Raw genomic sequence first — 21,515 nt, forward strand, 5'->3', positions numbered from 1 at the left:
TTAGTTAGTTAGTTAGTTAGTTAGTTAGTTAGTTAGTTAGTTAGTTAGTTAGTTAGTTAGTTAGTTAGTTAGTTAGTTAGTTAGTTAGTTAGTTAGTTAGTTAGTTAGTTAGTTAGTTAGTTAGTTAGTTAGTTAGTTAGTTAGTTAGTTAGTAGTTAGTTAGTTAGTTAGTTAGTTAGTTAGTTAGTTAGTTAGTTAGTTAGTTAGTTAGTTAGTTAGTTAGTTAGTTAGTTAGTTAGTTAGTTAGTTAGTTAGTTAGTTAGTTAGTTAGTTAGTTAGTTAGTTAGTTAGTTAGTTAGTTAGTTAGTTAGTTAGTTAGTTAGTTAGTTAGTTAGTTAGTTAGTTAGTTAGTAGTTAGTTAGTTAGTTAGTTAGTTAGTTAGTTAGTTAGTTAGTTAGTTAGTAGTTAGTTAGTTAGTTAGTTAGTTAGTTAGTTAGTTAGTTAGTTAGTTAGTTAGTTAGTAGTTAGTTAGTTAGTTAGTTAGTTACTTAGTTTGTTTGTTTTGTTTGTTGTTTGTTTGTTTGTTTGTTGTGTGTTTGTTTGTGTTTGTTTGTTGTTTGTTAGTTAGTTAGTAGTTAGTTAGTTAGTTAGTAGTTAGTTAGTTAGTTAGTTAGTTAGTTAGTTAGTTAGTTAGTTAGTTAGTTAGTTAGTTAGTTAGTTAGTTAGTTAGTTAGTTACTTAGTTTGTCAGTTAGTTAGTTAGTTAGTACTTAGTTTGTTTGTTGTTTGTTTGTTTGTTTGTTTGTTGTTTGTTTGTTTGTTTGTTTAGTTAGTAGTTAGTTAGTTAGTTAGTTAGTTAGTTAGTTAGTTAGTTAGTTAGTTAGTTAGTTAGTTAGTTAGTTAGTTAGTTAGTTAGTTAGTTAGTTAGTTAGTTAGTTAGTTAGTTAGTTAGTTAGTTAGTTAGTTAGTTAGTTAGTTAGTTAGTTAGTTAGTTAGTTAGTTAGTTAGTTAGTAGTTAGTTAGTTAGTTAGTTAGTTAGTTAGTTAGTTAGTTAGTTAGTTAGTTAGTTAGTTAGTTAGTTAGTTAGTAGTTAGTTAGTTAGTTAGTTAGTTAGTTAGTTAGTTAGTTAGTAGTTAGTTAGTTAGTTAGTTAGTTAGTTAGTTAGTTAGTTAGTAGTTAGTTAGTTAGTTAGTTAGTTAGTTAGTTAGTTAGTTAGTTAGTTAGTTAGTTAGTTAGTTAGTTAGTTAGTTAGTTAGTTAGTTAGTTAGTTAGTTAGTTAGTTAGTTAGTTAGTTAGTTAGTTAGTAGTTAGTTAGTTAGTTAGTTAGTTAGTTAGTTAGTTAGTTAGTTAGTTAGTTAGTTAGTTAGTTAGTTAGTTAGTTAGTTAGTTAGTTAGTTAGTTAGTTAGTTAGTTAGTTAGTTAGTTAGTTAGTTAGTTAGTTAGTTAGTTAGTTAGTTAGTTAGTTAGTTAGTTAGTTAGTTAGTTAGTAGTTAGTAGTTAGTTAGTTAGTTAGTTAGTTAGTTAGTTAGTTAGTTAGTTAGTTAGTTAGTTAGTTAGTTAGTTAGTTAGTAGTTAGTTAGTTAGTTAGTTAGTTAGTTAGTTAGTTAGTTAGTTAGTTAGTTAGTAGTTAGTTAGTTAGTTAGTTAGTTAGTTAGTAGTTAGTTAGTTAGTTAGTTAGTTAGTTAGTTAGTAGTTAGTTAGTTAGTTAGTTAGTTAGTAGTTAGTTAGTTAGTTAGTTAGTTAGTTAGTTAGTTAGTTAGTAGTTAGTTAGTTAGTTAGTTACTTAGTTTGTTTTGTTTGTTTGTTTGTTTGTTTGTTAGTTAGTTAGTTAGTTAGTTAGTTAGTTAGTTAGTTAGTAGTTAGTTAGTTAGTTAGTTAGTTAGTTAGTTAGTTAGTTAGTTAGTTAGTTAGTTAGTTAGTTAGTTAGTTAGTTAGTTAGTTAGTTAGTTAGTTAGTTAGTTAGTTAGTTAGTTAGTTAGTTAGTTAGTTAGTTAGTTAGTTAGTTAGTTAGTTAGTTAGTTAGTTAGTTAGTTAGTTAGTTAGTTAGTTAGTTAGTTAGTTAGTTAGTTAGTTAGTTAGTTAGTTAGTTAGTTAGTTAGTTAGTTAGTTAGTTAGTTAGTTAGTTAGTTAGTTAGTTAGTTAGTTAGTTAGTTAGTTAGTTAGTAGTTAGTTAGTTAGTTAGTTAGTTAGTTAGTTAGTTAGTTAGTTAGTTAGTTAGTTAGTTAGTTAGTTAGTTAGTTAGTTAGTTAGTTAGTTAGTTAGTTAGTTAGTTAGTTAGTTAGTTAGTTAGTTAGTTAGTTAGTTAGTTAGTTAGTTAGTTAGTTAGTTAGTAGTTAGTTAGTTAGTTAGTTAGTTAGTTAGTTAGTTAGTTAGTTAGTTAGTTAGTTAGTTAGTTAGTTAGTTAGTTAGTTAGTTAGTTAGTTAGTTAGTTAGTTAGTTAGTTAGTTAGTTAGTTAGTTAGTTAGTTAGTTAGTTAGTTAGTTAGTTAGTTAGTTAGTTAGTTAGTTAGTTAGTTAGTTAGTTAGTTAGTTAGTTAGTTAGTTAGTTAGTTAGTTAGTTAGTTAGTTAGTTAGTTAGTTAGTTAGTTAGTAGTTAGTTAGTTAGTTAGTTAGTTAGTTAGTTAGTTAGTTAGTTAGTTAGTTAGTTAGTTAGTTAGTTAGTTAGTTAGTTAGTTAGTTAGTTAGTTAGTTAGTTAGTTAGTTAGTTAGTTAGTTAGTTAGTTAGTTAGTTAGTTAGTTAGTTAGTTAGTTAGTTAGTTAGTTAGTTAGTTAGTTAGTTAGTTAGTTAGTTAGTTAGTTAGTTAGTTAGTTAGTAGTTAGTTAGTTAGTTAGTTAGTTAGTTAGTTAGTTAGTTAGTTAGTTAGTTAGTTAGTTAGTTAGTTAGTTAGTTAGTTAGTTAGTTAGTTAGTTAGTTAGTTAGTTAGTTAGTTAGTTAGTAGTTAGTTAGTTAGTTAGTTAGTTAGTTAGTTAGTTAGTTTGAAAGGAGGATGTATATACATCAAATCCCAAGAAATACACCTAGGCCTCTATCGGGCCTGTTGTGCGCTCCTTAACCAGTGCCTAAGGTGGGAATCGAACCAACCACTTCCGGTCTACCAGGCTAGAACACTAACCACCGGAGGCCACTATATTAATATGACATATATAAAAAAATTTAATTGTTATGATTTATATCAAAATTTTGAATTTATTTCAAAATGCTTTTAAATTAAATACAGTTAGTCCAACTTAAAACATAAGAAGTTGTAATTTTACGTCAATATATTGCAATGCACATACATACATACATCTCTAAATATTTGTCAACTTTATTACCAGTTTTCTTAAAACAGTTTTGTTCTGAAGTTTGTTTTCCTAAACTTTATTAACATTTTCGATTTTTATTTAAACTATTAAAGAAAAAGAGCTGATAATAATAAAGATTACTACATGAACATAACATAGTCATTGAAAAAAATACTGTAAATATTTATTTATTTATTTAATTTTTTTTTTATATATATTGTGGCAAGGTGTGTTTGTTCTTCCAATATGATCTTACAATAGCCACCAGTAAAAGAAACAACTTGACCCACTTGTAAACAAGTTCCCGAACACACACACACACAATCAAATTGTGCAGAGTGTAAAGTTATTGCAGTGACCAAAGTGGTTTATTAGGTCATCATTGTTTTTTTTTTTTTTTGTCGATGGTGAATGCCACAAAATCTAATTATTTAAATTAAACAGGAATATGTATTTGCATGGTAATACTTTTTATATATCAAACAGAACTGAACTTTAGAATTTGACAGACTGAACTAAACATTTCTTTTAGAATTTGACAGACGGTTACAAGTAGCTAGTTTTCCTTAAAATTTGATTAGGTGTTACAAACGAAATGACAAATTCATTATACCTTAAATTTTTGGCAATGCTTTGGGAAAGTAAGTAGAAATTTAGAAATTTCTTTTCTATTTGTTTAGTACATTACGTCCACTTAAACTACAGGTATTTCTTTATTCTGATCTGACTAAATAAATATTGACTTTTTCAACACATAAGAGATGCCAATTAAAAAAATGTGTAAGAAACAAGTAATAATTTATAGTCGGGCATGGTCGATCATATGATACCCTACACCAGTCGTTTACATATTCAGAATATCATCATGATATTAGTTTTTACAAGTAAATTTTGATCATCAAGTCATTTTCTGAAGGGGTTTTTGTATGGTAGATAGGGTCAAATGAGGCCCGATCATTGCGAAAATCAGCAGTATTATTACGATTTATTTAAAACAAAGTTTTGCCGATATTTGTAGTGATAAAAGAATAGTCAATATATGTATGAGCTCAAAAGCCTTTTTCGGGGGATACGGTTGTATGGAGGCTATATGAAATAATGGACCGATTTTAACCATTCGTTTTATTATCGTGAAAATTGCGACCTGCAGAGTGCCCGCAAGGTTTACATGGACACACAGACAGACTGGCGGACAGAAAGACAGACAGATAGACGGATGGACGCGCGAATGGACATATGATGCGTCCTTGGATCAAAATGCGCCCAATTTCATCAAATTATCTTGAAAACTGTAGAGTGCGAACAAAGGTTACATGGACACTCAGACGGACGAATGGACGGACGGACAGAAGGAGGAAGTAATTCTGTGATTCCGATTGGTATACTTTAAGGTGGGCGTAGGACCAATATTTTTGGGTATTTAAACATCAGCACAAACGCATAATATCATCCCCACTATAGTGGTGTAGGGTATAAAAAGAACACATAGAATTCATGCGGTTAGAAATTAAAATTCACAGATATAAAAAGGTTTCACCAAAAAAAAAAGAAAACAAGCAAATACAACCTATTTACGGATGTAATTTTTTGTTTTTTTTTAAAACACAAAGAATGTTCATTATCTCAGAAATTACACACTCACACCTCTTTGAAAAAAATAATATAAAAATTATTAAACATAAATGTGTTAAAGAAAAATACTCTTCAATTAAGTTTGTTGGATATGTATGTAGTAAGTATTACCCACTAGATGCCAGAAGAAGGCTTTTGTTTAAAGAAATGTTTTAAATTTTTTATTGTTTAAAAATAAATAATGAAAAAAAAAACGTTAATATTAATTTATGTTGTGCTCGCCTCTTTGCCTATTAACGGTTTTATTGTTTTTGTACTATAACTTGAAACAGTTAAATATGTTTAAATTAATTAACTTTATTGTAGTTAAACACATGCATACATGGATGTACATATATTCTGTAATATTTGCTTTAGTAGTGACTAGTGAATATTCTAATTAATGCATATTATCTGCATTTGTTTATAATTTTTTCATAATATATACATGCTGCCATAATTAATTTTCTTTAAGTCTTTAGTTTTGGTTTGTTAGTTTTTATATATGAGTACTTTTTGTAAACGGTACTTTTCTTGATTAAATCTATTCATTTCATTTCACTTCATTTTATTTATTGCATTTCTGTTTTTTACCATGAATTGTATTATTTAAATATTTTGTTGAATGTAAAATGATTTTTTTTGTTAATATGTACTTGCTATGCATTTTGATTAAAATAAAATGTTAATTTTTTATTTTTGTTTATGATCATTTTATAAAGATTTGTGAGATACACTTTGCACGTACTTCTTCGTGTATCTTTAAGAAAAGTGAAATTTTATTTATTTGAAATTGTACTTGGAAATTTTATAAGATTTTTTTATTTTAATATTCTAAAAATATGCATTATTTTATTTTTTCCCATCCCTGATTTTGGCAATAACAACATGTTAGTTAAGGAGTATTCGAGTTTAGGTTTCCAAAAATATACTTCACAACTGATTCAAGTGCAGGGCCTTGGGGGCTCATTAGGGCACCTCTGACATATTAATTTTTTAAAATTTTCGAGTTATTGGCATTTGAACATTTGTGCAAATTTCATACCGATCAAAAGACATCGTTTTCAAAAGTTAGGTCATTTGACATGAAATGCCCCATAACTTAAAAATTGAATACATACAATGTCTACAATATTAACTAGAGATAATTTTAAACTTCAATTTTATTTTTACGCACATCTGACATCTTAAAAATAATGTCTACTCATGTTATAACTTTCCCTTTTTATAGAAATTTAAATAAAAAAAAAAACATTTTTGACCGAGTCCTTAACAATGCATGTCAAAAAAGGTTTAACATTGACTGTTAAAAAACATGCACAACGAAAGTTAAATTTAAATTCATTCAAGATATTTTTTCAAAAAAAAATGAATTTAAATGCATTTTTTTTGCAATTTCTGTTGCTGCTTCTTCTCTTCCCAATAAACGGTCAAGTTCGTTCTCCTTTTTTCTTAATGTATGAAAAAAAAACAAAGAAAAATAAACTTGATCCAATGTAAAAACATGGTCTGGTTTGTATCCAAAAATTTTACCGCCAAAACAAATTGAGAAGAAGCTAAAATTTAAAAAGTCATATTGGGATGCACCTTATCCACCGAACACACTCAGCGAGTTGTGATCTCTTTATCTCAAATATGTTTGTTATTAATGGTTTTTGGTCACAGCAAAGCAAGTAACTGCGGGTTTTCTTTAAGCGTTGATGTTTTGGAATGCAGACTAAACTGTTTAACAAAATTACAAAAAGAAAATATTAATTTAAAAGATTAAGAAAAAACTAAACCTGTTTCAGTAGAGATACTGATTTACATACAAATAAAATTGGCATGATCGCCGACACGTGAAAGTCTTAATTTGCTTTCGTTTAATAACTGAGGTTAAATTTAAATTAATGTTTATATAAAAATTTATCATATTTAGATGTTATTGGATAACAGTGTTGTTTATAATTTTTTAAGTTTTACTATAGTTTGCTTATGATTTTGACTATAGTTTGAATATAGCGTGAACTATAGAATGACTATAGTTTTGACTATAGTTGATTTAAGGCTTAACTATAGACTTGACTATAGTATTTTCTATAGCTTGTCTATAGTCTTGAATATAGCTTGACTACAGTTTCGACTATAGTTTGAATATAATCTCGACTTTGACTATAATCTCGACTATAGCTTGACTGTAGTATTGACTGTAGTCTTGACTATAATTTTGACTATAGCTTAACTATAGCTTTGTCTATAGCTTGTATATAGTCTTGACTATAGCTTGACTATAGTTTTGACTATAGCTTGACTATAGTATTGATTATAGCATGACTATAGTCTTGATTACAGATTAACTATAGTCTTGTCTTTAGCATGTCTATAGTCTTGAGTAAAGTATCAACTATAGTATTGACAATAGCTCGACTATAGCTTTACTATAATATTTTCTATAGCTATAGTTTCTATAGTTTTGACTATAGCTTGACTATAGTATTGATTGTAGCTTGACTATAGTCTTGATTACAGATTAACTATAGTTGTGTCTTTAGTATGTCTATAGTCTTGAGTAAAGTATCAACTATAGTATCGACAATAGCCCGACTATAGCTTGACTATAATATTTTCTATAGCTTGACTATAGTCTTGTCTATTGCTTGGCTATAGTCTTGTTTATAGCTTGTCTATAATCTTGACTATGGTATCGACAATAGCTCGACTATAGCTTGACTATAGTTTTGACTATAGTCTTGACTATAGTTTTGACTATAGTCTTGAATATAGCTTGACTATAGTCTTGACTATAGCTTGACTATAGTCTCGACTATAGCTTGACTATAGTCTCGGCTATAGCTTGACTATAGCCTCGACTATAGCTTGACTATAGTCTCGACTATAGCTTGACTAAAGTCTCGACTATATCTTAACTATAGCCTCGACTATAGCCTCGACTATAGCTTAACTTTATTCTCGACTATAGCTTGACTGTAGTCTTTTCTAAGCTTGCCTATTTTCTTGAGTATATATTAACTGTATTGTTGACTATAGCTTTTCTATAGTCTTGATTATAGTTTAAATATAGCCTAAAGCAATTTAGCCTTAACTATAGCAATATAGTCTTGACTATAGCTTAATTATAGTCTTGTCTATAGTTTGAATATAACTTGTCTATAACTAAACTATATTCTTGAGTATAGCTTGACTATGGTCTTGAGTATGGCTTAACTATAGCTTAACTTTAACTTGACTGTAACCTTAACTATAGCTTGCATAAATATAAATTTTTTAATAATAATCTTGTGTGCCCATAGTCCTGACCATAAATAGGAATATAGCTTGACTATAACCTTTAAAAATAGTCTCGACAATAGCTTATAGTCAAGACTATAAATTTGTCTTGACTATTGCGTTAAATATAGTTTTGACTACAGTCTAATCTATAGTTTGAGTTCGACTTTAGTTTTGAGTTTTGTTTTACTCAAAGTTTGACCAAAGTCTTGGTTACAGTCTTGACACATGACAAATTTTAATGCAAAAGGTATGACCTTTATTTTTAGGAAAAATCTGTAATAAATTGAACCTGAGTATTAATTGCTTTCTATTCAAAATTTATTTTAGGTTTCTACCTTTTTGCTGCTGTAGAATAAAGTACCTAATCTACTAACAGCTCAAATTTAAGAAAACAATTTATCATTCTAATGACAGGTTGAAATTGTTATTGAGAAAAATATCTAAGAAGCTAGAAATAGAACTGACCGTTAAATTGGCTTAAAGGAAAATTGGAGCATACCATCATTACCTACTAACATTCTTGGTTTATATTTTTTGTTCTTATTTCTTGTTCATTTTGTTTTACTCTAGACTGGTAACTGTCAATCAATCTATTTAATAAATACTTTTACTGAACATATTTCTCTTATTTCCGAATTCCATTAAAACAAGTGTGATTCATGAGAAAACTAGACAGTAGGTATACTATTTTTTAGTATAATCATAAAAAATGATTTATACGTAATCAAAATATGTATAAATATGTATTTTAAGTGCTTAATAATTCTAATTGTTTATGAAAGGGTTAATCTTAAGTTTAGTTTTTCTAGCCTCACTTACTTGGATATGAATATTCAAATATATGTATAAATCTACTCACTTGCAAAGCTTTTCATAAATCTGTATTTACTCCAGTATTTCTGATATCTTCGAAAACTTGATTTAAATAAAAACATAAATCATCATTAAAATGCCAAAACTGATAATCAAGAACTGAAAAACTGCTGCTACCACAAATGTCATAGAACGAAAATACAGCAATAACAACAAAAAAAACCTGATGGACAAGTGCAAAACATTTTATTTACAAACAAATAAAAATAAAGAAAAAAAAACAACGGGGCGCTGAAAATGTTTTTAAATACAAACGTTATACAAAAACCAGAACTAGAATTAAAATTCCGTTAATATTTTGAGGAGCGCATAAAAGAGCGCAGCTTAACTACTAATAAAAGCAACAAAAATAAATAAGAAATGATAGTCGGGTATGACCGAATTTATGAGACATTACAGGCAAGATTTTGGATAAATGATTTGTTAAGGCTTGGGTCAATTATGGATCTATTATGACCTATTATGATCTTATTACTTACACATTATGTTAATATTATATTTAATAATGTATACTTCATCACGGTCATTGCATTAATAACGTATTTTTGAAGGTTCAAATGATAGTCCTAGACATTGCCATGGTGACCAATTTCAACCATTTACAATGTAATTAGTTGGTAGTATTCTTCTCTACCAGTTGCGACTTGGAGTATGATTACAATTACAAAAGAAAAGATAGAATTTCGTAAAAAATAACTAATATCTTAAGAGGTATTGGATTTTGATCTCTTATACAGATCAAAAATCCACCAAGAGAAAAATCGGCCGAGGGTATGTAAAAACTTGATAGCGATTTGCTTGAGATCCGAATTTTAAAATTGTACGATATATGGATTGTTTTTCTGGAGTTATATGAAATATCTTTCTGTTCGGAAATATTCGCACTTGAGAATAAAATTTTTAACGTTTAAAAAAGTTGGAGACGTCTATTTGAAGTAAAGTACATAGTAAAGGGCCCTTCAGACGATCACACTTTACGTACGACAAGTCTAATGAAAAAGTAAAAGAAATTCCATCTGTATGACAAAAAAGAGAATAAAAGTCATATGATTTATATTTTTCGTGTTTACACGATTGGTATACAACAATAACAAAGTAAGATGGAACAGCTGTTTCACTTTTTTTGTTTGTGTTTACATAAAAATACATCCCTGATCTAATGCGACTTGCTTGTTTTTTGAATCATTTCAAAAAATGAAGAGAGCCATACGACTGTCAAATTTTCCATCCGTATTTTCTCTCAATGTGTGATGGTTTCATTACATATTGCGTTTAGACGATACCATCCGTTCTCTTCTACACTAAATTTTGACAGATCATATTACTTGTGTGCTCGTGTGAAGGGGTCTTAATTATTTTTTGGTTTTATCAGTATCAGCACAAAACATTCATAAGTGATGTAGGGTACATATAATAAATTGTAGCTCAACATTACCAAAAATATTAACAGTATTGCCAACTTGGGACTTTTTACACTGTTTGAGAGAACTCTTCGATACTAAAAGGTTCAAATTTCAATCGAAATGAAATAAAACTGACAGCTGATAAGCTAAGTTAGTATTGATGAAAATTTCGTACAAAATATAAATAATTTAAACAATTTATTTGAGGTTAAAGTATTATTTTTAATATATGAAATGGAAATGGTGTATTTCAATAACTGTATTGTTATTTCTAATACTTATGTTAAATGACAGTATACGTTTTTTGTGCTTTAAACTCTTTCTATTTTTTAAGCTGATTGACATTTATTTGTTGTTATTGTTCTTCTTCATTTCTATCTGTTCTTACATTCTCCCATTTCTCTTTGTTTTTGTTTTCTTCGGGGTTTTTACCTTTAGTTCCATCTGAAGAAATTGTTCGCACGCATGATTACAGTTGTCATTTGGTGTTTAGAAACTTGTTGTTGTTGTTGACGTTTTAGTTTTGAGTTTGGTTTTATTATTGCCATCATCATTCCTAAACAGCAACAACGACATCATTAACTCTTTATACATGCCATCACATACATGAATTCATACTTTTGTTAATAGTCAGACAGACGGATAATGGTACATACATACATACTTACATACATGTAGGTATATTTGTTGACACAGTTTTTATTTCTTTAATACATACTTGTGTTGGGTTTTTTACGCTTCTTGATTTTTTCCATTTCTTCTTTTTTTTCCTTTTTTATTAGTTTTATTCTTTCTCCGGATGATAGGTAGAGGGGAATAACTTAAATAGAAAGAAAAATTAATTTTATAATTGGTTAAAAATCTTTTAAATCAATATTAAATGTTGTTGTTGGCTATATTAAAACATGTTTAGTTGACACTATTGGAGTGTTCAAGATGTAACATGTTTTGTTTGAATGAAATTAGGAATACATACAAACATTTACTTATATACGTACATACACCTGGCTTTGGTAAAACTGGTTCAAAATTCTGTACTCAATTCTATTGATAAGTTGCTCTAATTAAAAATTGTGTTAATACGACAATTAGATTTAATAGAATGTTGTTTGTATGTAATAATAATATTTATTTTAATATTGAGGTTGTTTGATTTTAAAGAAAAGACTTAAGATACGAACTTTGATATATATATATATATATATATATATATATATATATATATATTTTATTTTTAATCAGCATTCAGAGGATGACCCGTACTTATGCAGTGTATTGTGATGGTTATGGGAGGGAAGACTACTACCTCAAATTAGGTAACATTCGATTTAAGTTTGCTTACATCACAAGTGTCAGGAAAGACCTCTGTATGGAGTTTATTCCACATACACTTAATACGCCTATAGAATTTGATTTTGAACCATGTAACCATCCATGGGAGTTATATTCCATTTTTGTTCGGATATAATTGATGTAAATAGTAAAAATGTAAGTGGCAGGCTTGAGGGGTAATGATTACAGAAAGTTATTCATTACATTACAATTACTTGGAATTTAGTTATTACTAATTACAAATTACATGTAATTATAAGGTAAAGTTCTCAATTACGAGTAATTGTAATTTGAAAAACTTAAATTACAATTACAAATTATTATTGTAATTGGTTATTGGTCAATTACACATTTTAAGTAATTGTAATTGTTAAAACTTCAATTACAATTACAAGTAATTGGCAAGGCTTCAATTACAAAAAATGTAATTGTAATTGAAAATGTTATCATTACTCCCAAATCAGTGGTCATTGGCTTTTATCTCTGGAGTACCGGGCATGGGAGTAATGCTTACACAAAGTAATTCACTACATGGTCAATTGCAATTACTAGTAAGGTGTAACTGAGCAATAACTAATAATTACTGTTGAAGTTTTTTCAATTACAATTACTTGTAATTGTATTTGAAGTTTTGCCATTTACAGTGTTATTTATGTATACTAATTAAAAATTGTAATTATAAGGGATAAAATTCACAATTACAAGTAATTGTAATTGGAAAAGTTTCAACTACAATTACTTCAAATGTAATTGTAATTGAAAATGTAATCATTATCCTCCATGCCTGTGGAGTACAAATTACCAAATACGTGATCGAATAACTGTTCTTCTTTGATATAGAAAGCCTTTATCCCAAAAAGGAAAATTACAATCGATTTTACTCGATCACGAATGAGAACGTAATGAGCGTCTGACTCCTTAATATTTACACCACACATCTATACATACATATGTATGTAGATGAAGCAACATGGCCTGGCGTGCATTTGTGGGTTAAAATTAGGGATCGAAAATAACTCATCCACATACTCAAGCGTTTCAAATGGTGACGAAAGCCTATAAGGTTAATAGAAAAATAATGTTGAGCAGTTATTTTCGGTATCTGTTAAAAAAATTATTAGTTCTTGGTTAACAACAACAATACCCTTCTAATGACTTATACTTACTTTTCAATGTCAACTACATACCCTCTGCATTACTTATACGAGGTCGAGTTAGCAAATGTGTTTTACCCAAAAAGAAAACATAAACCCCGATTGTTTTTCGATAATTGAGAGTTACTTGCGAATAGTTCGGCTAAAAGTTTAGCTTTATCAATTGTGTTTGTGAATGTTTGGTCATGAGTGTAAAGAGTCGGAATTGAAAAACAAACATTATCCTTAACACTAGTTATTGACGACAGACCAGGAGTTTTACTGCTCCGTAGAACAGTAAGCATCTCAGCACGAAGAGTTGATCAAATAAACCTTTTTCACGACTAAGCTCTCAGTATCGATGTTTTTGTTTCAACAAATTCTGAATATTTCTTCTCTGAATCAGATTCTTGTGATCAAACTATGACTTTTGTCTTCTCTTTAAAGACGATACAATCAGTTAGTAATCATCGATTATAATCTTAGTCATGGCAGCCTCTTGTTATAAATTTCAATTTCCTCTGGATATTTTTAGCTTTAAGTTAACATTTTCATTCTTTTTACTACGCCATTTTAAGGAACATAGAGAGAGAGTGATACAATAGCAACATGTATTGCAAAAAAACATACAATTCCCTTTTAAGTATTGCAAAAAAAGTAATGATGTGACAATTGCAATGCAATGTCTTTTGTGGTCGGATTGCACAAAAAAACTACGACATTTTCCCATTTGGAATTTTGCAGCAAACCAATGTTAACAATGTTAACATTATTATTATGTTGCACGAGCAATACTAACAGCCTTAAGTATCCTTGGCAATTTCAACGCATCATTGTTGCAACATAAAGTTAATGACCTTAATCAAGGTCTGATCTAACACTTCTATGTCTACTAGTAAACATACACATACATAACAACATTTTAATGGTGCAATAAAAATGTTTGCAACAGTATAAAATCCTCTATAAAACTAAGAAGCTGCCACATGACTATGGAGAAAATGAAACGTAAAAACAACATGATTGTTTGGTATTTTCAATATTTATTTATATTTATTTCTTTTATACTTTTTGTTTATTTTCAATAGAGTTTTATGTATGTGTGTGTGTTTTTGTGTTTAAACAATGCACCTTCATGTTTAAATATCCGCGTATGTAGAAAAATGTATTGAATAGTACTTGCCTCCTACTTGTTTGCTTTTTATGTTACGCTACTAAATTGCATGCAACATGGATACTTACTTCATGATACATACGATAAATTTTCTTTTGCTTGGGCTGTTGTTCACTTTTTTATTGCACTTCTTCGTTTGTCTACAACTATTTACCACAATCTTCTTCTACTTCGCTTTTTTTTATCATGTTCAACACACGTGTACAGTGTAAGAGGGGCAAGTATGAGTATGTTGCAAGTTTTAGGTTTTTGTTTTTTTTTAGTTTTAGTGCAAAATTTTGAAGAAAACAAACAGTGTTTCTTTTTTTTGTTTATAAAAAATTTTTAAAATTATTGTAAATTAAATGCAATATTTTTGTTGGTGTTGCATACATTCCTGTATGTTTTTAAAGCAGAATTGAAGCGTGAACATATTTTTGAGTTTAAACAAGAGTTTGTACTTAATGGTTGACTGTAAAAATACTAAATTTTCCTAGTTAAAATGTTGGCATTTTTATATATTTTCTGTCAGTTATATAGTATTAAGTATGTTGCTTAAGTCTTTTGTTTTGTTTTTTTCAATTTGTCTAATATGCAAAAACAAAGTTTGTTGCTTAAGTCTTTTGTTTTTCATAAGAATTTAAATATATTTACACTAAAATTTTCATTTCTTTTCCATAAGAATTTTATTTATGCTAAAAATTGAATTTCTTGGAATACATTTCATAATTTGTAATTCCTCCCATACACTTCAAATAAATTCTTCTGAAGCCAAATAAACCAACCTTTTTTCTACACCCTTTTTAACCATAAAAATATGCTGTATGTATATGTATATCTGAGTAGAATTTAAATGAAATTAACACACGTATTATATAATTTATTTATATTCATTTGAAATTTCTTTTCTTATGGTTTATTATAAAATATGCTTTGATCACCTCTTTCTTCTTATTAATATTATTTTTTTTTCATCAAAATTTACCGTTAATTCTTTATATGACGTATTTTGCATATTAATTAGATTTATAAAATTAATTTAGATCATTTCGACTGCGATTCTAGTTTTTTTTTTCAAAATTTAATCATTTTAAATGTTGTTGAAGAAAGTAAAATAAAGAATATTGTTTTACTTTGAATGAATTGATTTAGAAAAGTATTATGTAATTCGATTTATTATTGTAGTTTTCATATCAATTAAGATTGGATATTCAAATTTACAAAAAAAAAATATTATTTGTTTTGCAAAATAAAAAAATATTAAAAATCCTTATATTTTGGCAAAGAACTTCCACCTTAAAAGTTATTTAAATACAGGAGTCAGAAATAGGTTAAAAAAGTCTTCAAATAATTGTTGCACCTAGATCTCGGGGCAAATATTACCTAATGCGAAACACTGCGGAACAGAGTATTACTTAGTTAGAGCGTAAGAGGACTAAGCAATATGATTTCTCTTCTAACAGAAAACTTTAAGATTGGTATCCATGGCTTCTGTAGAAGTTGCCATGATTAGGAAGATAATGAATACTGAATACTTTTATGTCACTGTTCCGCATTAGGGAATATCTGCCCTGAGATCTTGGTGCAATAATTCTTTGAATACTTTTTTCAACCTATTTCTGACTTCTGAATTTACAAAACTTTTAAAGTGGAAGGTCTTTGTCAAAAAATAAGGTATGCCCTTCACTGCTTATCCAACGTAGAAGATAATTCAAAAATTTCCCAATCTTATCTTAGAGAGTACATAACATTTTACAGATATGCAACGTGTTAATACCTCCATAAAAGTGATCAGTGTCCATATTGTAGAATAGTCTTATTTGCCAGTTCATCAGCAATGCATTTAGTCAACAGCAGATGTCCAATGTAGGAACCCACAGATAAAACAATTTCGAGAAATAATGTTAGGTTAGGTTGAAAGAATTATGTTATATAATTTGCTTACGGTATCGGATCCGATTTTATTTGTGTTGCCTTAGATTCTATATGTTAGACGGCGATCATGATAAATTGTTCACAAATGCAGTATTGTCACCAAATGCTGAGGACACTGCGTCACCATTGACACAAACATTGGAAAGAGAAGAATCTACTTATAGAGAGCTCAAAGCTACCTCAGCCCTTAAACATACTACGTAAGGGTTCCGACTCTGATTCCCTAGATGATAATAACAACAGCATCATAGCAAATCCCAATCATAATAGGTGAGAGTCTCGACTCCTGAGCGAAAAAAGGATGAATGAACGGCTTTCTGGAGAACAGAGAAGGATGTTGAAGAAGATTCTTCAGGAAATCATAGTGAGTCAATCTCACGACACTCCAAAGGATAAATCGTATTCTCTCTTAATATATGAGACAAAGAGGATAAGGTCTCCCGAGGATTCAACAATTCAGAATAAACCTAAGAAGAAAAAAAGCTTCCCGTCTTCTAATATACAGCCGAAGCCAAGCCTTATCGTGCTCAACGAAACCTCAAATCAAAATGTTGGGGGTAAGGGTGACAACGCCAAGCCAGATATTGTGAAGACGAACACGTCGGCGGATCAACCTCGAGGATAAGAAGGAGAAGCTAGATAGAGGAAAAGGTAATGATGAGTCATCTTACACCAACGTTGCTAAGACAAGACATCTGGATGCCAGTAATCCAACTGGCAAAATTCCAATAGACCAACAGAGTATGATAGAAGATCTGGTAATTTTCAAATTGTGATCCAATGATTGAGTACATCGACTCAAAAGATTTTCGAATAAGAATAGTTATCCGGGTACCTGTTCGATAGTGCTACGTTAACTTTTGAAATCAAACTGATGGTCAGGAATGCAGTTATTATTAATAAGTACTAATATGAGAAACTTTTCAAATAATTTGGAGAGTATTGACAACAGGCTAATTGCACGGTATGACTGACAACTTTTCTCAGACTTATTTATCATAACTATTTCGGATACTTTCTATGGATATGGAAATATTCAACGCATAATATGAGTTAAAAATAAACGAAATACATAATTCTCTGGGTTGTGTTTTATGGTTTTTCTATCTTTAGACCCTTAATTGCTCCCTTTATGGTAGAGATCTGAAATTTTAATGGGTAACACATATACATAAATATTTGTGTCACCCAGCAGTTCGGTCGGACAGTCCCGAACTATCTATTAAACCTACCACTTAAGGTTAGCCCTAGCCATCGACTGCTCAGGCGACTAGCTATTGTAACATGTGCTTGTTCGCATATATTACGAAGAGACAGACAAAAAGCTTCTATGAAGTGTCCACTCTCTCGCTTACAAAGGGGACACTATATTCACGAGTATCCTCACCTTTGATTACAAAGAGTACATCCGTGACAAAAGATGAATAAGAGCAATTATGGTGGTAAGACGTTAGCTGAAATCACTGTCTTTTGACCGATGCATTCAATATTGTCTGATGTATTTTCTCTCCGTCTCCATTATAAATATACACATATACCGTAGGTAAGTTCGTATTTTTAACAGGTTTCCAAGGACTAAGGACTCTTTAAGTTAGATTCTTAGCTTGGATTCCTTATTAACTATTAAGGAGACATTCTCTTTAAGTTCTGAGTGGCTTGGTACTCATATAATATGAAGTTTACCCATGGAAGAGTTCTCGCCATATTCATACATTATCTACATTTAAAACATTCTAGAAGTTTGTTTTATGAATATGTAGGCATTAGATCATATATCTTAAAATGGAATCTGTTGCAACAGATTCCCAGTAGTTTTTGTCAATTGATCCACTTAACCATTATCTTGTACCTGACATTTTTTCATTGAGGTTTTTGATCTCTCCTAATATCTATGGATTATTTACATTTTGCATTAATTTAACTTATAATTAATTTAACTTATAAGTGTCAATTACATATTTTTAACAAAAATTACATAACATTTGTTTATATTTTGTTTAACAACAAAAACTTACAAATTTAATAATAAGTAAACGCATTTGGCACTACAAAATTATAACCATAATTGTCATTTAACTTTAATTTAAAATATTTTAACAATTATTTTAGTTTTACTACGATTATTATTTAATTTCGATTTCGTAACTCTGTCTTTTGTACTACATACATATACATATGTATATGTATGTGGTATATACATTTAAATGGATATATGTACATATGTTTGTATTTAGTGTTTAAGTAAATGTCTGTAGTTAAAATAAATATAAAGACAAATTTAAGTAATTATTGCCGCTAGGAATATTAATGACTTTTTATTGTGGCTGATTCATAAGAAACCAACAGAAACCACAAAGAAAAGGTTCACTTTTCGTGCAAGTTTTTAGGCCTGCATGTACAATAGACCGGCCCTTAAAAAATAGATTTGTTTTAGATATACAAAAATAGATCTATATTCACTATTTGCACAACTTTTGAAAACTACATTTATATTTTTTATATAATCAACCTCATAGTTTTGACATTGAAGTAAAGACAGATCTATAAAGATGTTATTTTTTTAGGGGCAAGTCTAATGTGTATTCATTTTAAGTGAGTTAAAGATAATCGCATATTTACGAGTATAATTTCGAACTTTTAATACGAGTGAATAAAAAACATATTGTCGTAGGTTGTTGAATATGTTCATATTATTTTCGTGTTTATTTATTTTTCACGTGTAAGTGAGTATCTGATTATCGTGGTATCTGTTTCGGCGTGTCGTTGTTTTTTAATATTATTTTCCTAAAAGGAAGTATACCTAAATATATGGTAAAAAAATTTAAAAAAATATATGTATGGGTATCCCCAATACACCCGAATAGACTTTTTATTAGTCTATTAAAGCCCCAAAGCATTTTCCGCTGCTAGATAAAACTTTTGTTTGATCTGTGGGTTAATGGGATTTTTCACTATAATTCATAGAAATTATAAACGAATGTTATATTATGTGGAATATAATCAAGTTCGAAGACGCTTGAACATACGATCCACAGTTTTTCCGCAATCCAAATTAATATTTAATAATATTCTTTAAATCGAATTATGAATGGAATAAACTGTGCATTGCGGTTAGCTTTATTGTGCGCCAATATAGCTGGAGAATGCTTACAAAGTACGCAGATAGATGGAAGATATTTAAAGGATTCTAAACCTTTACATAAGACCTGGTTTTATCTGTGTTTTTACATACATTAGATTGTCGCTCGTTATATTGGGCCCAAGTATATTTACGCTATCGGTCTACGGCTTTTGTGTCAATACTATATCCTTCCCTTTATTTCCAAGGCGGAGTAGCAATGCAGGCAAAGTTGCTTTAGAAAAGGCGAAGATTTACTCGTATCAGCTTCACTATGGTCTGGGTCATAGATGGCTTTTACGTCGTCATCTTTAAAACATATATGTATTTAGAAGATCGCCTTCGTTCTCCACCTTACACTGGCTATTAATGAGCTCTCTAAGAAAGCTTGAGCTTGATTGGGAATTTTTCTGTTCATCAGTGTCAGCGGCGACATCTAATTTATTTCCGTCCATACGTTTGGTGTAGGGTCACTCACAGCTTTAAAAGTACTATCGAATCCGTAGAATAAATACGTTGCCTCTACCTAGTGAAGTCAATCATGACCCCCTTCATGTATGCACCTTTAGGGTCACAGTTATACAAGAGATGTTTCCGCTAGTTTGAGCAGCACATCTGTTCGTTCGTTAATCTTTTAAGATTTTCTAATAGACTGATTTTCATCCATTTGTCCTGGAAGATGGTATCGTCACTAATGATGCCTCTAATCAGCGGGTTCTTAGAGTCTTCGCTGTATGGCTTCTGTTAGCTTTCGAAGTTTAGTATTCGCCTGTGAAGTTTTCTAGAGAATTTGTTTTTCTCCCAACGCTGCCGTTTAGGCCCTATGATGCTGCTCGGTCCACTGCTCATTTATAAAAGTTTTCACGCCTCTGAACAAAAGCTCTTCTAGATGAATCTTTGAGTATTTGAATTTGCCATTTAGCCGAGAGACTGAGCAGTGGTATGATCCGACTTCCTGTTCTAATAAGTGCATGGCATCACGCCTCTGAACAAAAGCTCTGCTAGATGAATCTTTGAGTATTTGAATAGGCCATTTCGAGCAGAGGTAGGATCCGACTTCCTGTTCGACGTTGTCACAAGGGTCACTGTTTGGTTCGCAGTGATCAAAGAAAGAAGAATTGTTGGCGTACTATCGAGAGCTTTTCAGGTGCATGGCTCAATGGTTATGACAACCTTGTACTTTAAGGCTTTGAATGCTCATGAAGTCATTTAGTTGTATTTGGAAAGTCCTCTTAAGACCCTTTTCACGAGGGTCATTGTTTGGTTCACAATGCTCAAAGAAAAAAGAATTGCTGGCGTACTATCGAGAGCTTTTGAGGTGCATGGTTAGATGTTCATGACAGCCTTGTACTTTAAGGCTTTGAATGCTCAGGAAGTCATACATTTGGGAAGTCTTTTGAAGTTCCTGTTCGACCTTGTCACAAGGGTCACTGTTTGGTTCGAAGTGCTCAAAGAAAGGAGAATTGCTGGCATACAAGCGAGGACTTTTGAGGTGCATGGCGTGCTTCATGGTTATGATAACCTTGTACTTTCAGGCTTTGAATGCTCAGTAAATCATTTATTTGTATTTGGCAAGTTCTTTGAAGTAAATTTTAAAGCAGAATTATCTGCTTCTGAAATTGCTTCATAACTGAAAGCTTTCAAAAGCTAGCATATTTTGCAACTTCAACTTAAAATAAGAAAAAACTGCCATAAAAATATTGGAAATATTTATTTAATTTAACTAAAACATTTTTTGAGCTTAAACAGTATTTCTGTTATTTTAAGTGAAATAGAAAGTTAAAGTTTTTTTTTCTTGTGGTTTAATCGCACCAAAAAGGCATTGTAAAAAATGTTTAATGTTTCATGGTTTTTTATTTTCTTATTTCATGTTTATTTGCCTTAAATGAATGTTTTTTTTGTTTTAATTTAAAAAAAATATTTTGCGTAGGTTTTGTTAAATTCGTTTGGTAAACATGTGTGTAGTGGAACTAACAATTTTGTTTTAGGAGATATGTACATGTTATCTGTAAGATAAGCAAAAAAAATTACAATGTTTTTAATGTTTAAATAACTAATTTAATTACTATAAATAGTTAATTTTAAGGGTTTTTATTGTTAATAATGTTTTACATGCGTTCCTGTAAGTGTATGAGTGATTTTTTTAAATATTTTTTTCAATTACAACCTTCAAACACAGCTTCATTTTATGAATTTCCGTTTCGATTAGTAATGTCGTTTTTGCAAAAATGTCATTGAAACACCATTTATGATTCATTTATAACCCATTACCACAATTAACTTTTAATACCTTGTTGTTGTTTTTACAGCCATGAAATGTCTGTGGAAGTTGCAACATCATTCATATTCATTGATTTCTTTTGTTGTTTTTTGCTTTAAAAAATGGTCTTTGGTGGTTAAACCACTTTTACTTTCTATCAACAATATTTATTGTATTTAATCGAAATATTTAATATAAAAAAAA

At 29.7% G+C, this 21,515-nt stretch overlaps 1 protein-coding gene across 6 annotated transcripts in view; it reads left to right on the plus strand.

Annotated features, from left to right (window-relative positions):
• Window positions 1-21,515, plus strand: part of LOC119608685 (flocculation protein FLO11) — a 58,647-nt gene that overhangs the window by 31,583 nt on the left and 5,549 nt on the right. The window lies entirely within an intron of this gene.

Source organism: Lucilia sericata, unplaced genomic scaffold (genome assembly GCF_015586225.1).
Source record: "Lucilia sericata isolate MDLA Ls3-8-SP2 unplaced genomic scaffold, ASM1558622v1 Contig000870F_arrow, whole genome shotgun sequence".
In the NCBI taxonomy this organism is placed as follows: domain Eukaryota; kingdom Metazoa; phylum Arthropoda; class Insecta; order Diptera; family Calliphoridae; genus Lucilia; species Lucilia sericata.